Source organism: Peromyscus maniculatus, chromosome 23 (assembly GCF_049852395.1).
Source record: "Peromyscus maniculatus bairdii isolate BWxNUB_F1_BW_parent chromosome 23, HU_Pman_BW_mat_3.1, whole genome shotgun sequence".
Taxonomy (NCBI): domain Eukaryota; kingdom Metazoa; phylum Chordata; class Mammalia; order Rodentia; family Cricetidae; genus Peromyscus; species Peromyscus maniculatus.
This window is the reverse complement of record NC_134874.1, coordinates 63186280-63206512: the sequence shown is the minus strand read 5'-3', so window position 1 is coordinate 63206512 and position 20233 is coordinate 63186280. Positions and strand designations below refer to the sequence as shown.

At 42.3% G+C, this 20233-nt stretch overlaps 1 protein-coding gene across 2 annotated transcripts in view; it reads left to right on the top strand.

Annotated features, from left to right (window-relative positions):
- Window positions 1–20233, top strand: part of LOC121826500 (vomeronasal type-2 receptor 116-like) — a 182257-nt gene that overhangs the window by 7842 nt on the left and 154182 nt on the right. The window contains exon 2 of one of the 2 annotated variants that reach the window (XR_013047760.1): window positions 2379–2515. The exons of the other annotated variant lie outside the window; for it this stretch is intronic. The gene's annotated coding sequence lies outside the window, so the exon portion shown is untranslated. Of the gene's footprint in view, window positions 1–2378; window positions 2516–20233 lie in introns of those variants that run through there. 2 annotated transcript variants of the gene reach the window in all.

Below are 20233 nucleotides of genomic sequence, written 5' to 3'. Positions count from 1 at the left end.
TCTGGAATCAATGCTCCTCCCGAAGTCTGCAGTTCCACTTTCTGAATAATTGTACATAGCTTCTCCCAGGGCTGCACTATTTTACACTACTAGCAATGTCTGAGAGATCTCATTTCTCCCAACTCTCCATCAGGCTGAATTAAACTCAGGATGAAGACTTTTGGAAAAAAAGCAATTTCTGAGTGCTGCAGACACAATATGGAGTGGGTGCTTGAGAGTATGGTGATCCTAATTGGTGCCCAAAGACAACCTCATCTCACACATCAGCATAGCTGTGGGACTCCTGCTGGGCTGGAATACAGCCACAAGCCCCTCTGCAGTTCAGAATTTCTGAGAATAAAATCCAGGCCAAGCTCTATGGACCAGGTTAGGTGAACAAAGGTTAGGCAAAGGTGAAAGGAAAATGGCAGCAGGCGATGAGGAGAAGAACAAAACAGGATGCAGGGAAGTCATCAGTGGTCAGCCTCCTTTCACCCAGAACAGAGAAGGATACAATCCCACAGCAACCTTTCCTGCCTCTCAGTAGCCTCTTTCTCAACGTCATGGACCCCATTACTTTGTTTTTCTCCAGAGGATTTCTTTGCAGATAAATAATTCTTCCTCTACAAATACCATAAAAACTTTTAGCTTGCATCAGTTATATGGCCTTTGGTTGTAGTTAGCTGTGTGGACATGCAGAAGAATGGGCAACTCCATCTGTTCTTTGACTGAGGCAAAGTCATACTAACCAGATTAGGCACAGTACTTTCTCATTGAAATCCATCTCCATCAATCTTAAAGATGTTCCAATGTTCCGTGAGAGAGTGAACATACACATAGAGGTTCAAACATATATTCTCATTCCCCAAAGATACATATAAAAACAACAACAACAACAAGAACACACACACACACACACACACACACACACACACACACACACACACACAACTTTCTTGAATCCAGAAAGGCAAGGGAGAAGACTAGAATGTTGCAGCACCTATTCTACTCCAGGTGGAGGTAGTGGGTCCTCCTTGCTGTCTACAAGCCTCTTAGACCCAGCCAAGCTCTTCTGCCCTGGCCTGAACTTATTTCCCTTCCCAGGGAAGTTTTTATCACCAGACTCACTGATCATACAGAGAAGTAACAACCTCTGCACAACTGAGTTGGACCACAAAAGACAAAGTGCTGGGGGAAGAAGGCAGGACATGAAGCCTCCTGATAGATTTAAGTTGACCCATTATAGTCTCCTCACTAAACTTACCTAGACTCCTTCACAGAAGACATTGACAGCACCAGAGAATGGAAGTCACCCATTGTCATTACCCAACAACTTTTGACCAGATTACAGTGCACATTATATGAAAACAGCCCCAGGCCAGTCAGTGGAAGGCTACTTAGGTCATCCACAGCAGTTTTCTAAAATGCAGCACTCGATACAACTATGAGTTGGACTCTGACCTAAGAGTGAGTATCAAAATGTCAGGTTCCATGTTGTGAAGCCAGTAGACAAAACAGACCTTTCCTGGAAAGTTACCTCTATGTCATGAAAGAAAAGAAGTCTACTTTTTATATTTAAAGTAGCTCCATTGTTTGATTTTTGTGATTTATTATAAGTTGCATTAAATACAAAGTAATAAAAATGTTTAAAAATTAAGAGAAACCAACAAGTCAGTTCTCTTTCTGACCAAATGAACCATATAGCAACAAAATGAGACAGAATAATACAGGACACTCTACTGTGAGGAGACAGGAGATCCAAAGATCTGTGGCTATCCAGCTTAGACAGAACAGAAATTTTCAGGTTCAGTGAGAGACTCGGGCTGAAGGGAATAAGGGAGAAAGCAACAGAGGACACTCGATGTCATCATCAGACCTTCCAAAACACCCACAGATGTATATACACCCTCAGACAGACATACTCACACACAGACACACACCCTCAATCATCAGTGATCAGAATGCAGTGAGGAGGACATCACACTGGATGAGGATGACATTGCCAGTTGGTTTTAAACTCCTCACAATAGCTGTTATAAGTTAGTCCCACAGTTCTGCATAATTTTGGACTAAAAATGCCTGGAGAAACATGCTGAGTCTCTGCAGGCTATGTTGATGCAGTTGGCTCAAATCTGCCACCCTGACCCCTGCCTGTCATAAGCCCTTGCCAAATCCCTTGACATCCAGTGAGCTTTAGAATGTAAGATCCAGGATGGGAGAACTGGCCAATGCCACTCACAGCAAACAGTACTGACAAACTGTTAATTTAGTTTCTGTCACTGTGAACCAAGAGCTTGGCCAGGTAAAGAGAACACCATGGCAGTCTGGGAACAAGAGAGTAAAATGCCACATGACACCCAAAAATATGTCTATGAGCCCCAGTCATGTGGCTTTTTCAGGGGGCGTTCCTCCTTCCATGCTGTGTCTGCTCTGATCTGACATGACCCCTGCCAAGCAAAGGAGACCCAGACCCTTGATCTGAAACACTTGATCTCTTTGGCTCCCATCACAGCCTGGCTCCTCCCATCCTGACATACAGGTGAGTGATATGTGACTTATTTGTCTCCCTCAATGGACTGTAGCTTCCAGCAGAGTAGTAGGATTTGCTTGCTCTAAAAGGCTAACTCCCAGAAAGATTTGTGAATGATCACAGAAGTGAACTAACTATTGGATGGGTTGGGTCAGGTGGATAAGTGAGTAGATGGTTACATGGGTGTGTGCATATGTGTGTGTATGGTCAGACTGGTGACCAGGTTGGCCCTGCTGCTTCAACCTACCTGCAGCTGCCTTGTCCAGAGGTCATACATCTTCTCATGGGCCTCCTCACAGAGCCTCTTTGCCTCCTCACAGGACTCTTGTAGTAAAATCTGCTCGCCCTGCAGCTTTTTCTTGTCCTCTAGCAACATTCTCACTTTTTCTTTCAGCTGAGACTGTTTACTCAGGTGCTGACTGTAGAGGGTGCTGAAATATCACCAAAAATGATGAGCTCTGCCTCCATCTGCCACTCCTGCCTCCTAATACCATGATTCCTGCAAGGTCCCATGTCCCCATCCCCAACAGCCCTGGGCTGGAGCCCTCATTATCCATGCCAGAATCACTCAGGTGCAGGCCAAAGAAAGAGAATAGCCAAATTCCAGAGAGATTTATACTACTTCTGAAGACCCTGACAGCAAAAGGGATCCATGTACCTCTGAAGACTTGATCTGCTACCTCCTGAACACACATCCTGGTACTTAGCTGTTCACAGTATTGGGAAAACATGAGCAGGTAGAGGGAAACAATGCTCTGAGGGAGACAGAAGACCCATCTGGAATATATTCCATCCATGTGTCTCATAGAAAACAGCTCTCTTAACTCCTGTCAGAGCCACAAAAGCCATGGTGCAAACCATGTTTTCTGTCTAGAAGTTCCAGAAGCTGACAGGAAAATGTTGGGAGGGGCTCTCAGACTCTTCACACTTAAGAGAACTCAGTTTAGAATGCACAAGTCCAAGAGCTATAAGGCAGGCTGCTTGGTAAGGGGTAAACAGAGTAGAACCACAGCCCTCACTTTGGTTTAAAGGTGGAGAAGGGAAGAAGATGCTGTGGGATATATTTCTGTATGCCATGAATATGTATTGCTCACATTGGTTAATAAATAAGCTGTTTTGGCCTATGGCATGGCAGTAAGGAGCCAGGCAGGAAAATACAGGAGAGACAGAGAAGAAAGGCAGAGGTGGAGGAGATGCCAGCTGCCACCCAAGGAGCAACATGCCAACAGCCTGGCAATGTAGCAGCCATATGGCAAAACACAGATGAATAAAATTGGGTTAATTTAAGATGACAGAGGTAGCTAGGCTGAAACTTAAGCCATTGGCCATAGAGTTTGTAAGTAATGTGAGGCTCTGTGTGTTTATTTGGACCATTTGGCTGTAGGAGGCATCAGGGACAGATTCCTCCTGACAGCGGGGTCAGGCAGGACTGGAGAAACTTCAGACAACAAGAAGCAGTCCTAACCAAGTTCTGGAGTTCACCCAAGTCAGGCACTCAATGGTAGATTTTGGTCTTCTCACTCAGCTCTTTGCACTTGTACAAGGACTCACTAATCTCCTTGGGTAATTTCTTCACATCTGACATATCCTTCTTATGCTCTGTGTTCTGCATCTCATGCTTCGAATTCAGCCTGTGGTAGGGAGTAGCCACGGGAACAACAAACCCTGTGATCATAGGCCTCAGGGAGCCCATGAATTAAGGTTGTATTTTGCACTACCCTAGCCTACTGGATGTCACACCCTGAATCCTATGTACTGGGAACTCTTGATGTGCATTAGACTTGCTACCCTGCCCCAGGTCCAGGAAAGGCTGGGTGTCAACAGGGAGGGAGACAGGGCTTCATGAGCTCCCTCAGTAGGCTTGGAGAGGTAGACTAGCTCTCTAAGTAGGTCCACCGGCGTGGGCCTCCCTGAAATCTGCAATGACATTTCCACTGTCGTGAGAACAGAAATGCTTTGTCCTTACAAGGATACCCAGACTCATCATCAGTATTGCTATGGAGGAGGCACTCTATGAGCATGGCTTATAAACTCCCAAGGGGATTCGAAGAATCCCCAGGGTGAGCAGAAAGACTGAGAACTGTGATGTTCAAAGTGGAACTCCCTGATCTCAGCACTTATATCACCTGAAATCTTTGAATCAGGCAAATCTTCAGGCCTACTATTAATCTCTAACTCCAAGATCTGAAGGGACCTTGTGTCCCCATACACACACAATGTAGGGGAGCCTCTCAGAGACACTACAGAACACACTGAGACACCAAATCCTTAGCACAAAGAGATGCATTTCCCCAGCAGGGCAAGCACGGCATTGGGAGCCTGCCTCTGGATCAGGCAAAGGCAGACAACACACAGCAGGCTTTTTTCCGCAGTGGGATTTTAAATAGAAAGTTTAAGTCTCTGCTAGGTTGAGTTGCTGAGATCTGATTGGTCAGGTTGGCAAGTATAGCCAAGAAATGAATTTTTATGGTTGGACTTTGATGTTTAGTTTCAAGAATGAGTTGGTGTCCACAAAAGGGAATGAACTCTGGAGACTAAATTAAGGTATGTAATCTAATGGTTTATTGAGGGAGAGGGAAGTGAAAAGGGCAAAACCTGCCATTGCCATGTTTGCAAAGTTTGGTCCCCTTAGAGGGCAATTCACATGCACACAAACCCACATACAGTTAGGATGTCAGAGAAATGCAGGTGGGTGGCATTGCCTCACAGTACAAGTAACAAGACCAGAGAGGAACAGGGATGGACTCCAGGCCTTCCAGTCACACACAGATGGAACAAGTAGGACCACCAGGCCCTTCAAGCTGCTCCCAGAGCAACAAGCAAAAGTAAATATCTTGTCAAATACAGAGACTCAGGTTAAACTCAGAGCACACAGCATCTCCTACAAGCCAACACCTGTCAAGGCCTCTTGAAATGCATGTTGTGATCTTACACCCTACTGCCCCTCTCTGTGGATTGTGATTCAGGCCACAGGCTCTGGGTTTCATAAGGAGGAAGCAGAACAGCCTGTATCCCATCTCACTGTTACAGGCTTCAGTTCTGCCTCTCAGATGCATTCAGGAAAATTTGCTTGTGCAGGTCACCTTGCAGGTGCAACTTTCAGTGACCCAAGGACTGCTGGAATTGACACAGTAGGGTCAAGACATTCACCAGAGAACATGGCATGATGAATACCTGTTGTTCAACTCATTGTTGTAATGGGCCAGGAATTCACGCAGTTCATTCCTGTCATTGTTCATCATCTGTAGCTGAAGTTTCAGTTTTTCCACCTGGTTCAGCTGGTGCTCCTGCTCAGTGAGGAAGAAGGGTGTGGATGATGCCTTCCTAGCAGTTCCTGTAGGTACATAAACACAAGTGAATTTGTACAAATGAATGGCATAAGCCAAGAAGGTCATGTGGAGTCCCAAGAGGAGGCCTGAGGAAGAGGAAATGCATGGAACCCAGTAAAGCCCTCAAAGATCAGAGCAGCTCTCCTTAAGCTGGGCCTCATAAGCCATGTGTCTGTCTCCAATCACTATGGCTAGATATATGCCTCAGCCCCTACTGCAGCCCCACTGGCCCTGAAAGACATAAGCAAGGCCAGTCATGTTGGTTTGGAATTGTCAGCTAATACCTGATAGGTGGTGGTATTATGTTCCCCCAAATATTGTGCACCATAATAAACTTATCTGGGTTCAGAGATTGGGACAGCCACTAGATGCAGAGGCTAAAAGTGGTGGCACTCACGCCTTTAATCCTAGCATTCTAGAGGCAGAAATCCCTCTGGATCTCTGTGAGTTCAAGGCCACAATGGAAACAGCCAGGCATGGTGACTCACACCTTTAATCCCAGGGAGTGATGGCAGAAAGCAGAAAGGTATATAAGGCATGAGGACCAGAAACTAGAAGCTTTTGGCTGGTTAAGCTTTCAGGCTTTTGAGCAGCAGTTCAGCTGAGAGTCATTGGGACGAGGACACAGAATCATCAATTCTGAGGAAACAGGATCAGCTCAGGAAACTGTCGAGGTGAGGAAGCTGTGGCTTGTTCTGCTTCTCTGATCTTCCAGCATTCACCCCAATGCTTGGCTCAGGTTTGATTTTATTAATAAGAATTGTTAAGATTCGTGCTACACTGATGTGATGCAAGGAAGTTAGGAGTCCCTACTGCTTTTCACCTCCCAGCCCTGATAACCTGTGTCCACGACTAAAAGGAACTGAATGTCTCAGACCTGGGTACATGGATGGAAAATTTCCCTCCTTGGTATTTACATCAGATATAAAACGCAACAACATCTCATTCTGATACCGCATTAGTGGTTCTGGGCCTCCTGTTGCAAACTTTACCACTCAGAATGAACTGAAGGAGGTCGCAGCACAGCAGCTGCAGACTTGTCCATCCCTGGCCCTCTACCAACTAACCATCAGGAATCCTCCACCTTGGATCTGCTCTTTAGGAACCCAGATAAGCAGCATGGACCCATTGCTTCATGATTACAGCTACTGATCCCCATTACTAGAAAGTCAATTTCTAGCCTCACCTCCTCCTTAGGAAACTAGGGCTCTCTCTGTCAACCAGTGTGATCAGTCTTGCCAACATGTCAATTTGGTGAACAATATAAACACTTAGTGAATGCCTCAAGGGCAGTTGGCATTGCCCAGACTCTGGTGATTTCATAGAAGATGCCACAGGCTCTCCAGGATATAACAGAATTTCCAGAGAATGGATTGTTAGGGCCACTGTCAATGGTCATCTCCTATCTGATAAAAAGCTCTTCCCCAATTCACCAATAGCCAAGATGCCCTTTCCAGGATTCTTTCCTGAGACACAGGGGAAGGCCTTCAGCACCTCCTCCTTCCAATCCCGAGATCTCTTTGATTCATTAGAATCTAGTTCATTCTAATTCAATAGTTCATCATGTGTGGAGAGCAAGACTAAGTTTCCACACAACGTCCAGGAATAACTCTTCTCATCCTGATGATCTCCAACTAATAAGATGAAAAATTAAGGATGCTAAGAAATTAGCTCAGGACAATGGGGAGGGAAAATCAGTTCCATGAGGTGAACAAGACATCAAAGAAGATCCACAGGGCTGTTACAATGTATGGTGGTAGTGGAGGATTATGTGGGTCCTGTCAGAACAATGATAAGTCACACAGGTAATGATGAAACTTTTGCCAAAAGCTTCAGCAGAATACATTCCAGCCATCATGATGTTAGCAAAGGTATTATCAACTACTGATAAGTATGACTGAAAGTACCTAAGGACTGGGCATCCTTAGGTGAGCCCTCAGAAACCAAGAACAAATACTTACAGGAAGAGTGATGTCCTAGTCCTGCACTCAAGCTAGAGGAAAGAGGACTGGCTAGTGAGAGGGCAGGAACTCAGAATCCTTAGGGGTCTCTGACATGTGGCAATACTTGGTGGCTCCTGCCCTGCCAGTGGTTGTTATTTAAAATGTGAGACTCTCTAGATCTGGCCAGGGGACTTTACTCTCCCTGTTATTAGTGACACACACCAAAAGAAATACAGTGTGGGTGAAGTCCAGGGCTGGATCTGAAACCTCTTTAGTCCCTCTGTGCTTCCTTCCCACTCAGAGTGAAAGCAGAGGGCCCTCAACAGAGCAGCTGCAGCCTTGACCATCCCTGGCTCTCTGCCAAACGAACCATGGAAAATCCTCAAGTCTGGGTCTGCTCTTGAAGAACTCAGAGGACCAGGATAGGCCCATCATTGCTTCTCAGAAACTCTCCTCTCCTGAACCCCACTCCTGGAAGGATCAGCTGAAGCCTTCCTCCTTCAGGAAGCTCCCCATCCCTTTCCCAGGACTCACTGTGCTTTCCCCAGAAACATTTGTTTCTTGATGTGTGACATGGAGACTGAAGGCCATCTTCCTTCTGCCTCCCTCTGATCTCCCTGTGCTCGCCATCCTGTCTCCCAAGAATCCTGTTCAGTCTAGTCAGCATGTCTGTCGGTGAAACAAGAGGCACTGCACCAATGCCCCAATGACAGTTGGTGTTGCCACAACACTGGTGACATCACATGGAATGCCAGGGCTCTCCAGGAGACAGTAGAATGTCCATGTGCTGATGTCACATGGTATATCTGCTACCCTTTGCTTTGCATTTAATATCCATTTAAGAGTAACCACATAACATATTTGTCTTTCTGGGTCTGTGTACCTCCCTCAGTTTCTAGTTCCATCCATTTGCCTACAAATTTTATGATGTCACTATTTTTTTAACCACTGAGTAATATTCCATTGTGTAAAGTTGTACCACATTTATATTATTATATCCTTCAGTTGAGGGCCATCTAGGTTGTTTCCTGGTTCTGGCTATTACAAATAATGCTGCTAAAAACATAGTTGAGCAAGTGACCTGTGGCATCTTTGAGCATCCTTTGGTATATGCCCAAGAGTGGTATTGCTGTGTCATAATGTCAGTAGATTCCTAACTTTCTGAGGTACTGCCCTACTGATTTCCTGAGTGGCTGTACATGTTTGCACTCCACCAACTTCGGAGGAGTGTTCCCCTTGCTCCACATCCTCTTCAACATACGCTGTAATTAATGGATTTGATCTTAGTCATTCTGACCGGTGTAAGATGGTATCAGTGTCATTTTGATTTGCGTTTGCCTGATGGCTAAGGATTTTGAGCAATTCCTTAAATTTCTTTTTGCCATTTAATATTCTTCTGTTTTGAATTCTCTGTTTAGATCTTTACCCCATTTTAGAAATTTGATTATTTGGTAATTTGATGTCTAGTTTCTTGAGTTCCTTATATATTTTGGAGATCATTCCCCTGTCAGATGTGGGCTTGTGAAGATCTTTTCCTATTCTGTAGGCTGTCATTTTGTCTTGTTGACTCTCTAACATTTGTAGCACAAATCTTAACAGTTCATATTAATAAAAACAAACCTGGAGGCAGGTATTGGGGTGAATGCTGAACGATCAGAGAAACAGAACAAGCCACAGCTAACCTCAGCTCGCCAATTTCTCAGCCAATCGTATTTCCTCAGACTGGAAGCCTCTGAGTCCTCATCTGAATGGATCTCAGCTGAGTTGCTGCTAAAAGCTAAAAGCTTAAAAAAGGCTCTAGTTCCTGGTCCTCACACATTATATACCTTTCTGCTTCCTGCCATCACTTCCTGGTATTAAAGGCTTCCCTCCCCCAGCTCCACTGGCACCTATATAACTGAAGAATTTTTGCTATACTAGTCTCTTGACCTCATGCTCCCTTGGCCCAAGCTGCCTCTCTTGGTCTGTGGCTCTTCTCTTGCTCTTGCTCCTCTCTCTCCTTACATGGTCTAGCTCAGTCTTGTCCTGATAACTGTGGACTCTTCTGTGGAAGCCCATTTTCTGGTTCCTCGTGTCTTTACCCAACATGTCTGCATAGAGGATGATTAGGACCACGGGCCAGAGTGCAGGTGTCTGGGATGGTCTGCACTTGGCTGTGCTGCGGGATTAGGTCATTTTCTCCACCCCTTGGCATCTTTATAAAAACCCTGGGGAAGAGATAGTCAGGGCCCGCTGGAAAAGGTTCCAGGCCCTCTCGAGGCTATCCTTTATTTTCTACCTGTTTATCTCAGCAAGATTCTCCACAATAAATCCTTCTATCTAATATTTCCTGCTGCTCACACTCAAGAAAACTCTGGGGAGCTGTGGAGTTGGTGGGTAAATGTCCCCAGAATGGTGCTATGAACAGGTACTAAAGAAAAAAGGGGGGACTAAAGACAAATGAACAGGGACTAGAGACAAAGTAATAGGGACCAAAGATGAAGGAAAATAATAGTTTTGTATAACGAGCTTTTGGTGAAAGTGCTGAGTCAGCCCTGCCAGTGGAAAGGCATGCCAGTGTTGTAGAAAGTATGTATTTTATATATATTGAGGGGCAGGGGTTTTATCCTCGAGAGAAAAGGAAACCGGACTGGAAGGAGGTCCGATGCTGCAGTGCAAAATTCTCTTCTGTCAAAATTTTCTATCTTCTGTCCCTTTCTCAATTTCTATCTGTGAAAAATAAGTATAAGGTATAGGGTAGTAATATAGTGTAGGAAAAAGTGAGAAGTGTAAGATCGTGCAGAAAAAATAAGTAAGGCAACTAGACAGAAAAACTCAATTTTCTAACTTTGGGGTCTTTGAATACAGACTGGGGGAAAAAATCTTTCTTTGGGCTTTATGGGTACTAAAAAAGCTCTTCTCTGATCTAATGGGGAAGAAAAAATTTCCTATGGAAGCTTTTGTCCTGGGAACACCTGAAATGCTAAAGTTCAAGCAACAGGAGAAAGTGTTTTCTCCCTGAAGCAAAAATGGGGGTTTAAAAGCCAAAAAGTTTAAAGTTGGGAAGTTTTGGGAAAAGTTGGTCTTTCTTTTTGGGGAAAAAATCTTTCTCTTAAACTATAGCTTTTCTTGGAAAATTTGAAGGATTTTTTTTTTTAAAAAAAGCCTTAATCTTTCTCAAAAGCTCTTAAACTTAAAAACTAAAGCCTTTAACTTTCTCAAAAGGGCAAAAATTAGAATCACCTGAAGATATTAGTATGGGGACCACTGTGATTAGCTCTAAGGGAAAACAAACTTCTTAAGACAGCAAAACCTCTCTAAGTTCTTTCAAGCTTTAACAATCCTCCCTGCAATGTGGGAGGCAGGGACAAGTTCCTAAAAGTCTCTTCTAAGCTCTGTCTCTTCAAGCTAGTAAGACAGTGAGTCAGAGTACCCTGAGGGAAACACTTGGGAGAGCATGGGTAAAGAGCTACAGAGAGCCCAAAAGGGCAGGAAACTACCTTAGAAAGGCAAAAAGACCAAGCTTTTCAGTTACAGTGAGCTGAGGCATCAAGGGTTTTGTTTCAGAATGAAAAGGTGCTCCTAATCATCCTAAATCAAAGATCCCCTGAAGCAATGCAAACTGTTAGCATTGTATCCTCACTTCTGACCAAAAAACCCAGAGGCAACTGGCCAGTGTCTCTGAGTTCAGGTGCATTTTGGTGATACTAGGGTTCTTGCAGTTGTAAACTTCATGGAGCACAGAGCTGAGGCAGGAAGGTGCAGGACCCAGGGAAAGATTGCTAATGAACAAACAAAGCTAAAGCTGGTGGGAACAGCACAGTTGCCCACTTTCCTACAAGTCCCGGGTTTATAGGTCTACAGCCACAAAAGGAAATCTGAGAAAAAGCTTTCCTATCAGAGAAAGGACCTTTCTGGGAAAACAGTTAAGCTGAACTTAAGTTCAGTTAAGCAAGACTGCTTCAGAGTCAGAATGCTGTCTGGGGAAAGAGCCCAGCCAGGGTAGAACAGAACTATCCAGGAGTAAAGCTTTCTTTTTTATCAGAGAAAGCATCTCTTTGAAAAAAGCTTTGTTTCAACTGACTCCCATGAGATGAGGGAGTGTAACCCTAAGGGGTGATTGCCTCTGGCATAAGCTCTGTCCTTGAGCACCCAGACAAGCAAACACAACCCACTGGGGGACTGGGCCAGGTGAAGGCCTGATGAGGCAAAGCACCTGTCCTAATGGGCGTTTAGAAATGGCAAAAACCTCCCTTGTTAGATTTTCAGTCTGTATGCAAACCACACAGACCCCAAAAACAAACAGACAAAAAAGCCCCTACCTTCAGTAGCAGGGAAAGCCACCACAGTAGTGTTGGAAACTGTTTCTGGGGTAGAGGGGATAAACTGAGACCAAATTGGGAGCTGTCTGGGAGAAAGACTCTGAAGAAACAGAAGTGACAGATTTCTCCCCAGAAAATGCATGATGTGTGAAAAGCTGCTAGAATTTGAGGCAGATTGGGGTGGGTGTGGGTGAATCCCTACTTCCAAAGGCAGCTATCAGAGGAACAGAGCTGCAGACAGATACCTGAAGCTCTGCATCTGAGGGGGAAGGAACAAGCAAAATGAGAATAAGATCAGTGGGAGAAAATCTCTCTGAAAGAGCTATGGAAAAGCTGTTGTACATGATCTTGTTTTTCACTGACTGGCTAAAACAAACACAGCCCCAAGGAAAGTTGCTATCAAAATGCCAGCCTCAGTGCTGGCTAACGAGGCAGGTGCGGTTCTGATCCAGCCTTATTTACCCTAATAGCTGTACAAAGTTTTTATGGTATTTGGATGACAAAAAGCTACCTTTAAGAGCATCAAGCCACTTTAAAATCCTTAAGAAAGCATGAGAAAGCAGTTTATGCACTGACCCTTGTTTTAGATATGAAGAAACTTATGGACAAATAAAGTTCTTTGCCTTTTTTGTTTTTTTATTTTCTTATTTTTGGTTTTTGGAGAAAGGGTTTCTCTATGTAGCTTTGCACCTTTCCTGGAGCTCACTTTGTAGCACAGGCTGGCCTTGAACTCACAGAGAACTGCCTGGCTCTGCCTCCCGAGTGCTGGTATTAAAGGCGTGCGCCACCACTGCCCTGCATTAAAGGCTGCACCACCACCATCCGGCCCAGGGCTCTTTTATATTTTACATTATTTTCTAATTTTATTTCAGACTGTATTCAGACTCAATATGTAGAACATACTGTCCTGGATGTGCCCCCCCCACACTCCCCAGAGATGAGGTCCGAACCCAGGGCCTTGGGCTTGCTAGCCAAGCACTGTACCACTGAGCTAAATCCCAACAGCCAGTTCTTTGCCTTTTGAGCAAACAGCCCGCAATGAATGATTCCTTTGCAAATCTAATAAGGAGACAAGGAAACAGGCATTTAAAAAATGACTGCTTTAGAGATGGGACACTTCAGAAAAGCTGTCTTAAAAAAATAGTTGCTTCACCTGAAAGTTCCTTATAAGAAATCAATGCTAAATATCACAGCTGCTAATAACATCAGGAGTTAAAGCCAATGAAGTGAAAATACTAAATCCTGAAAATGCTTTTTCTCAAAGTAAGCTAATGAAGGATACATTTCATGAAAGAACATCTATGTTCTTGACTCCTTTGAATAGTAACAGTTTTGGTGAAAATATTGGAACTGACAACAATCAAGTCAAATGTTTCAACAAATTCAAGACGCTATTCCACAAAAGAAAGCTGCCATGCTTTGTGGGCCATATTAGAGCTCACTTCAATCTTCCTGGTCCTTTAGCTGAGGGGTAATGCAATGGCTGAGCATTATCCCAAGTGGAAATGGCTCAACAGTCACATGCTCTTCATTAAAATAGTGAAAGCTAAAGAGAAAGCAATTCAATCTCACGAAAGAAGCAGCTCATTAAATAGTTAAATGATGTGGGGGTATGTCCAAAATATTTTCCTGTCCCTCACTTAGGAATAAACCCTCAAGGTCTTCTACCCAATCATCTATGGCAAATGGATGTTACTCATATTGTAGAATTTGGCAAATGAAGATATGTACATGTGATCATTGACACTTATTCAGGATTTTTAATGGCTAGTGCATAACCTGGGGAAGCTACAAAACATGTAATTATGCACTGCTTGAAGTGTTTTTTGTATATGGGTATACCAAAAAATATTAAAACTGATAATGGTTCTGAATATAGTAGTAAGGCATTTCAACAGTTTTGTACCCAATGGGAAATCGTACATAAAACAGGTATTCGTTATAATCCTCAGGGACAAGGAATTATAGAAAGGGCTCAGAGCAGTCTTAAAATACAACTTCAAAAAATAAATGGAAGAAATTTACCCTCAATCTCCAAATAATGCATTAAATCATGCTCTTTTTGTTCTGAACTCTTTGAATATGGATGTCTATGACTAGTCTGCTGCAGATAGATTTTGGTACAGTGGCACCCAAGCGACTTTTGCTCAAGTGAAATGGAAAGATCCCTGCTCAGGATGGTGGTTTCACAGAGGGTCAAATGGGTTTTCTGCTATGGTAAGAGGATGTGAGGCTAGGTCAGTAAGATTAGGCAAGGTGAGACAGAACAAGAACTATGGGATGGTAGGTGTGTAGCTCTGGCCACAAGGCCTCCCTCTGTAACTTATGAGCATCCCACTTGTCCTGTGCTGAGCTGGAAGTCTGAGATGTACAGACCCCAGTTGAGGGGCTCTACAATATCTGTCCCTTTGAAACACTGCAGACCTTTCCCACCAAAGCCACATCCCACCAGAAAATGCCAGCCTCCAAATACAGCAACATTCAACACATCCAATCATAAATGGCATGTGAGGCTTAAGCCCGCCCCTGAAGCCTTCTGGCCCAATGAGCATCCGGGCAAAGACTAAATCTCCCCCATTCCACCTTGGTCTTCCTGCCTGGGACATTGAGCATGCTCAGACTTGAGGTCGTTAAGGAAATGCTGAGGAGCTGCTGAGCCGTTGTAGAGTTATCTGTCGAGGGCAGTCCCAGGCCAGAGTGGCCAGGCTCAGGGTCTCCTCTGAGTCTGGACTTCCTCACAGCCCCGGTTCTGGGGAGGCTGAGGTGAAGACAAACCTGCCTTCTTGACAGCAGTCTCTTCTTAGACCAGGTCTAGTGAGGCCATCTTCTCGGAGCCTGGAGACTCCTCATAGCCCAGTCTTCATGAGGCTGAGATGCCCTCAGTGAAGATCCAGGATGGCAGGATGCAGTTCTGAAAGAATGATTATAGGTTTTCATCAAGATTATGGGCTTAACGTTTTCAATATTTCTTTACTTCATCTTAGTACCTGTGGGATCTGCAATATCCCCTTTCTCATTCCTTATGTGAGTAACTTTAATAATCTTTCGTTTTTCTTTGCTAGTGTACCTAGAGATTTATCAGTGTTGTATAGATATACGTCTTTTTCTTGCCTCTTGTCATGTTTATTTTCAATTGATTGAATTTTAAAAATTGAGTGGGGCTTCTTATTCACTTTCTTTTTAGTATTTATATAAAATTTATGTCACAGATTACAAATTTACTTAAGTCAGGTGTTAAGTATTTCATATCTATAATCCAAGCCCTTGGGAATCAGGATTTCATGAGTTTGAGAACAGTGTGGGTTCCACACGTAGCTCTGGATACACTGCTACAGAGTGACATCTTATTGTAGAACATACAAACAAAATCCAAATGCATTCACTTTCATATGAATTCATTTAATCATGTTTTAGTTTTTTCTAATCATGGTTTAGCTTATTCCATAAATTTGGTTATATTTTATTTCCACTTCAATACTTTTACTTTCGCTATGACTTTCTATTTTAATTAATTGATTATTTTAAGAATGAAATACTTAATTTTCATTTATTGGTGATTATCAAGATACTATTCTGTTATTAACTTGCCTTTCTATTTCCCTGTAGTCAGATTGCACACATCACTTTATATCAGGTCTTTTATGTTTATTTAAACCTGTTTAGTAGCTTGTAACGTGGAGTTGTTGAAAAGTGGCTTGTGTGTTCTGGAAATGCTGTCTTAAGCTGTCGTTTGAGGAGGTGTTCTGTAAATGTCTGTCAGGTGAAATTGATTGACAGCCGTGTTCATGTTCTCCTTGTCCTTAATGACTTTCTCTGCTTTTCATTCTTTCTTTTCTCTTTTTACAGTAAAAGAACTTAATTTGGTTATAATTCAAATTTTTCTTATTACCAAATTTTGTCATATGGATATATCAGGAGTTAAATGGAATTTTCTATTCCAAATACTGTCCCTATGTCAAAATTGCACTGAATTATTCAATATGTTCATGTTTTTTAAAAGTTTAAAACCTCATTCATTTGACAACTTCTTATTGTTTAGTTCATATTAACAAATGGTAGAAAGTGAAAGTCAATTTTTACATATGCATTGTATTTTTTATTGATTCTTTGGGAACTTCATACCATACACTCTAATCCCACTCCTCTCCCTGACCCTCCATATCTGCCCCTACCTCTTGTAGAGTCCCACCACAAAGGAAAACAAAAAAGGAATAAAAATCAGATAAAAACAAACAATAATAATAAAAAAGAAGAAAACAGTAAAGCACTTTTTTCTCCCAGCCTCCATCTTTCCCACCTCTCCATCATGTCTCTATCACCTCTCCATCATCTCTCCATCACTGTAGTGGCGTTGGCAGCTGCTGTGTTTCCTGCAGGTCTAGTATTGATGGTGTACTGAAGCCAGGGGCCTTGAACCTGACCAACATCCCATTACACAACGAACATTTGCAAGTGAAGCTGTTGAACTTTCCCTCCTTTTGTTCTGTCGACTCCCATCTCCAACTTCAATTGTGGATTTGTCAGTTTCCATCCACTTTCTCATCCAGGTTGGAGGATTCATAGTTAAATAATTTTCAAGTGGCATGTTCTGTCTGACTGGAAAATTGATCCCTTTTCACCACACACATGTATATTATCGTATTTGTGTTATTCAGAATAGATACTTTCCCTAGTGAAACTTACTGTTCAGCAGGTTACTTTGGTAGCAGCATGGGTACTAGAGTGTTGTAAAGCATTCTTCCTTTTCCTGCCTCATTACTCTGACATTCTGCCCATACATTTGTTTTCTATTCATCATAGAGTGAAATCCTGTGTGGTTGTTTATCTTCTCTGGTGATTTCTGCCATCTAGAACTTTATGTTTAATGCAGTTACATGGATAGTTTGAGTCTTCTATCTTGTTTTCAGTTCACTATTTCTGTCCAAAATGTCTCTTGTGTCTGGTTTTGGGTTCAGTTTATCATTCTATTTATCCCCTTACCTAGCTTGTTATTTAGACATCTTTTAAAAAATTAATAGCTGCTTTTCAGGCACTGAAGGCCCAAGAGCTACTAAACTCAGAGCTCCTTCCTTGCTGAAAATTCCAGAAAGCTACCAGAGCTCTGGAGCTCATCCATTGTGTGTTATATCAGCTGAGCCATATAATAGTTTATATTTTATAGGTTATTTGTGCCAAAATTTCTGTTTTTTGTTATGGTGGAATTCAAGACTTTTGTAAACCTCTCTTAATTACATGCACATGATGAATGACAATATGGTGATGGAACACTGTGCCTTTTAGTGACTAAAACTTATAAAATGCTAAGAAATCCCTTATAAAGTTTAAATTTTATGTAGATTTATTTGCATCAACTCTGTACAACTCAGGTTTCTTGCATGATCCAATTATTTTATATTTCCCTGGCACTATCTTTTTATGGATCTGGGTTCCAGAATAACCTTATAGTCCTTACATTCTGTTTGGTGACAAACCTTTATTCTTACAACTGAGAGTAGAAGAATGAACTGACGTCATATACTGCATGGGTGCAAGCCTCTCTGCCTCCCTCGGTCCATAAAATAAATCGAGAAATTATGAAAAAATGATTTAAAAATTGCACATATGTGATTAAACATGTAGGTATGTACACATGAGTGCAGTTCCCACAGAGATGAGAAGAGGCTCCAGATTCCCTGGAACTAGAGATATTGGTGTTTGAGTTTGGGTCACTGTGATGGGTGATGGGAACTGAACTCAAGTCCTTCGAAAGAGTACAGTGTGCGTTTTTCTGTTAGGCCAACTATAGCCCCATTATTCAAAAACCTTAAGAGAAATTTGGAAGAGAGTAAAAATGTAGTCATTATGTTTAGTTGTATAAAAATATGTAAGGGACAAGGACAGAATCTCTAGTTAGTGAAAAAATAGAGACCCCCCCCCCCTTAAGACAGGGAACTAGATCATCTTACCATCAGGTTACCTAGCAACAGGACATTGAGTCAGAGCCCTTGACCCTTTCACCCTGTAAACATCCTCCATGAACATCCTGTTAGCTTGCACCACCCTGTGCAGATAACAGCTTCTTGTTCCCCCTACCCTGCAGGAACTTTATAAACCCTCCTGGAGAAAATTCAAGTGGCACCTTGATCAGAATCTTGACTTGGTGTATTTCCTTTGTGTCTCCTGTCCCTATCATTCTCTCCTTAGGGTGGTCGAGAAGCTGTTGAAGCCCTGCTGGCTGGGGCAAAAATATATGAGCCCTTGTGCAAATAAGTAATTCTTTTTCTGTTTTGTTACTTCTAAAGTTAATCTTATTATTCTGTACATTTTAATTATGTAAAATAAGTCATTTGTTTCTGTATACCACGTTGTTTCCCAGTTATACTCCCTCCATTTAAAATATTTCCCCTCACACTTCAAAAATTTTTAACCCTTTTCTTATTTTTCTAGATTCCATTTATGAGAGAAGATACGTGTTAATTGTTTTTGGAGAGTTTTGTGTTTCTAAACTTGATGATACATAGTTGGAACAATTTTCTTGAGAATTATGCAACTTTTTTCTATAATTTTATTTTGAATTATCTTGCATTATTTATGCATATTGTGTGGTCTTTAGTCTTTCTTATAATGGTGTTTCTCTGAGCTCATTCCCTGAATCATCTATTGCAGGTAGTGCAGTGATAAAAAATTACACACAAACTCACCTTACATATGTAGTGATTCAGTGTCATTCATTTCGATAAGTATGCACAACCAGGAGTGGTACAGCAGGTGTGACAATGTTAAATTTTCATTCATAACCATCGTTACATCATCCACAGTACCTGGAATGTTTTAGTTTACAATGAACATAACGTATATGTTCCTGTTCCACCTCCTTTGCAGCATTTAAAAAATTAGATTTGGTGAAAAATGTAATCATTTTAAAGACACTTAAAGCTGGAATTATGGGGCAATCTGAATATTATTTTACTAATGTGACAAATGGGTCTGGGGCCCAAGAAAATGACCACAGAGTCTATAGTATTTGAGTCAGGCTGTAAGTCCTGCTGACAATTTATTCTATTGAAATGGTTGCCATGCATTGTTCTGAGTGGTCAGAGCTGGACCTCATAATACTGCATGGCTGGTGACCTCAAAGTGGTCCATTTGGTAAGGAGAATGTACTTGTGAGTACCTAGTTTAACTTTGCACCTATATTTGTAGTTCATATATTTGTTGGCATTTGAGATACTGTCTCAGATATGCTGATTGTGAAAAATTGTTTTCAGCATGCAGAAAAGGAAACTCTGCTCTCTATCTTCTACCATACACAAGCTCTGCACCAAATGTGCCATAGACCAGATACCCTGAAAATGCCAAAGGAGAAAATACTCCCACTGCTAAGCACAGGTAAGGATTTTCTGAATAGGACTTTTGTCCAATAGTAAATGAGACCAAAAATCAACAAATAGGATCTCATGAAATTAAGATTTTTTATTTCCACATAAGAAAATACAATTTAAGTGGTAGCATACAGAATATGAGAAAATCACTGGTGTAACATTGGCATCAGAGTAACTGTGTAATTAACTTCCTTCTAATCTGGTCAGGCCTGCACTATAGGAAGGAATTAGTACCTGGTACTGTGGCCATGGTCAAAACCATGGCTTGGCAGGTCATAGCCCTTTAGATGATGCTACTATTGTTACTTAGTGTAGTAGCAACTGCTTTGTAAATATTTTTGTTTTATACATAGTTCTCTTTAGCTCTCAGTCTTGGCCAAAGGTTCTCTTTCTGTGGTATGCAGCAGCAAATGCAAAGCCTCATAACTTCAAAATGTTGAAATGACCATGAATGCTCATCCTAAATGGGACCTGTAGATCAACCACTTCCCCTAGGCATAGGAAACATCTTGGAAGTGGGTCCTGAATGTCCTGACTGAGCATGAGGGAACTGCTGTTACATGCTGTACTTTGGACATAACATAATCATTGCTCACTCACAAGAGCTGTGATCACCTGCAGCTTCAGGTGACCATGTTCAGGACTGACTGTGAACACACCTATCTGTCCTGAACCAGACAGCTGGAAGAGGCAGCCTGCTGGTGGAAGACAAAGCCTACTAAGCCTCTGTCTCAGTACAGAAAATAAGAAGGAAGCTAGAAGCTGGCCATTTGTTTTTTTCTTTTCTTTC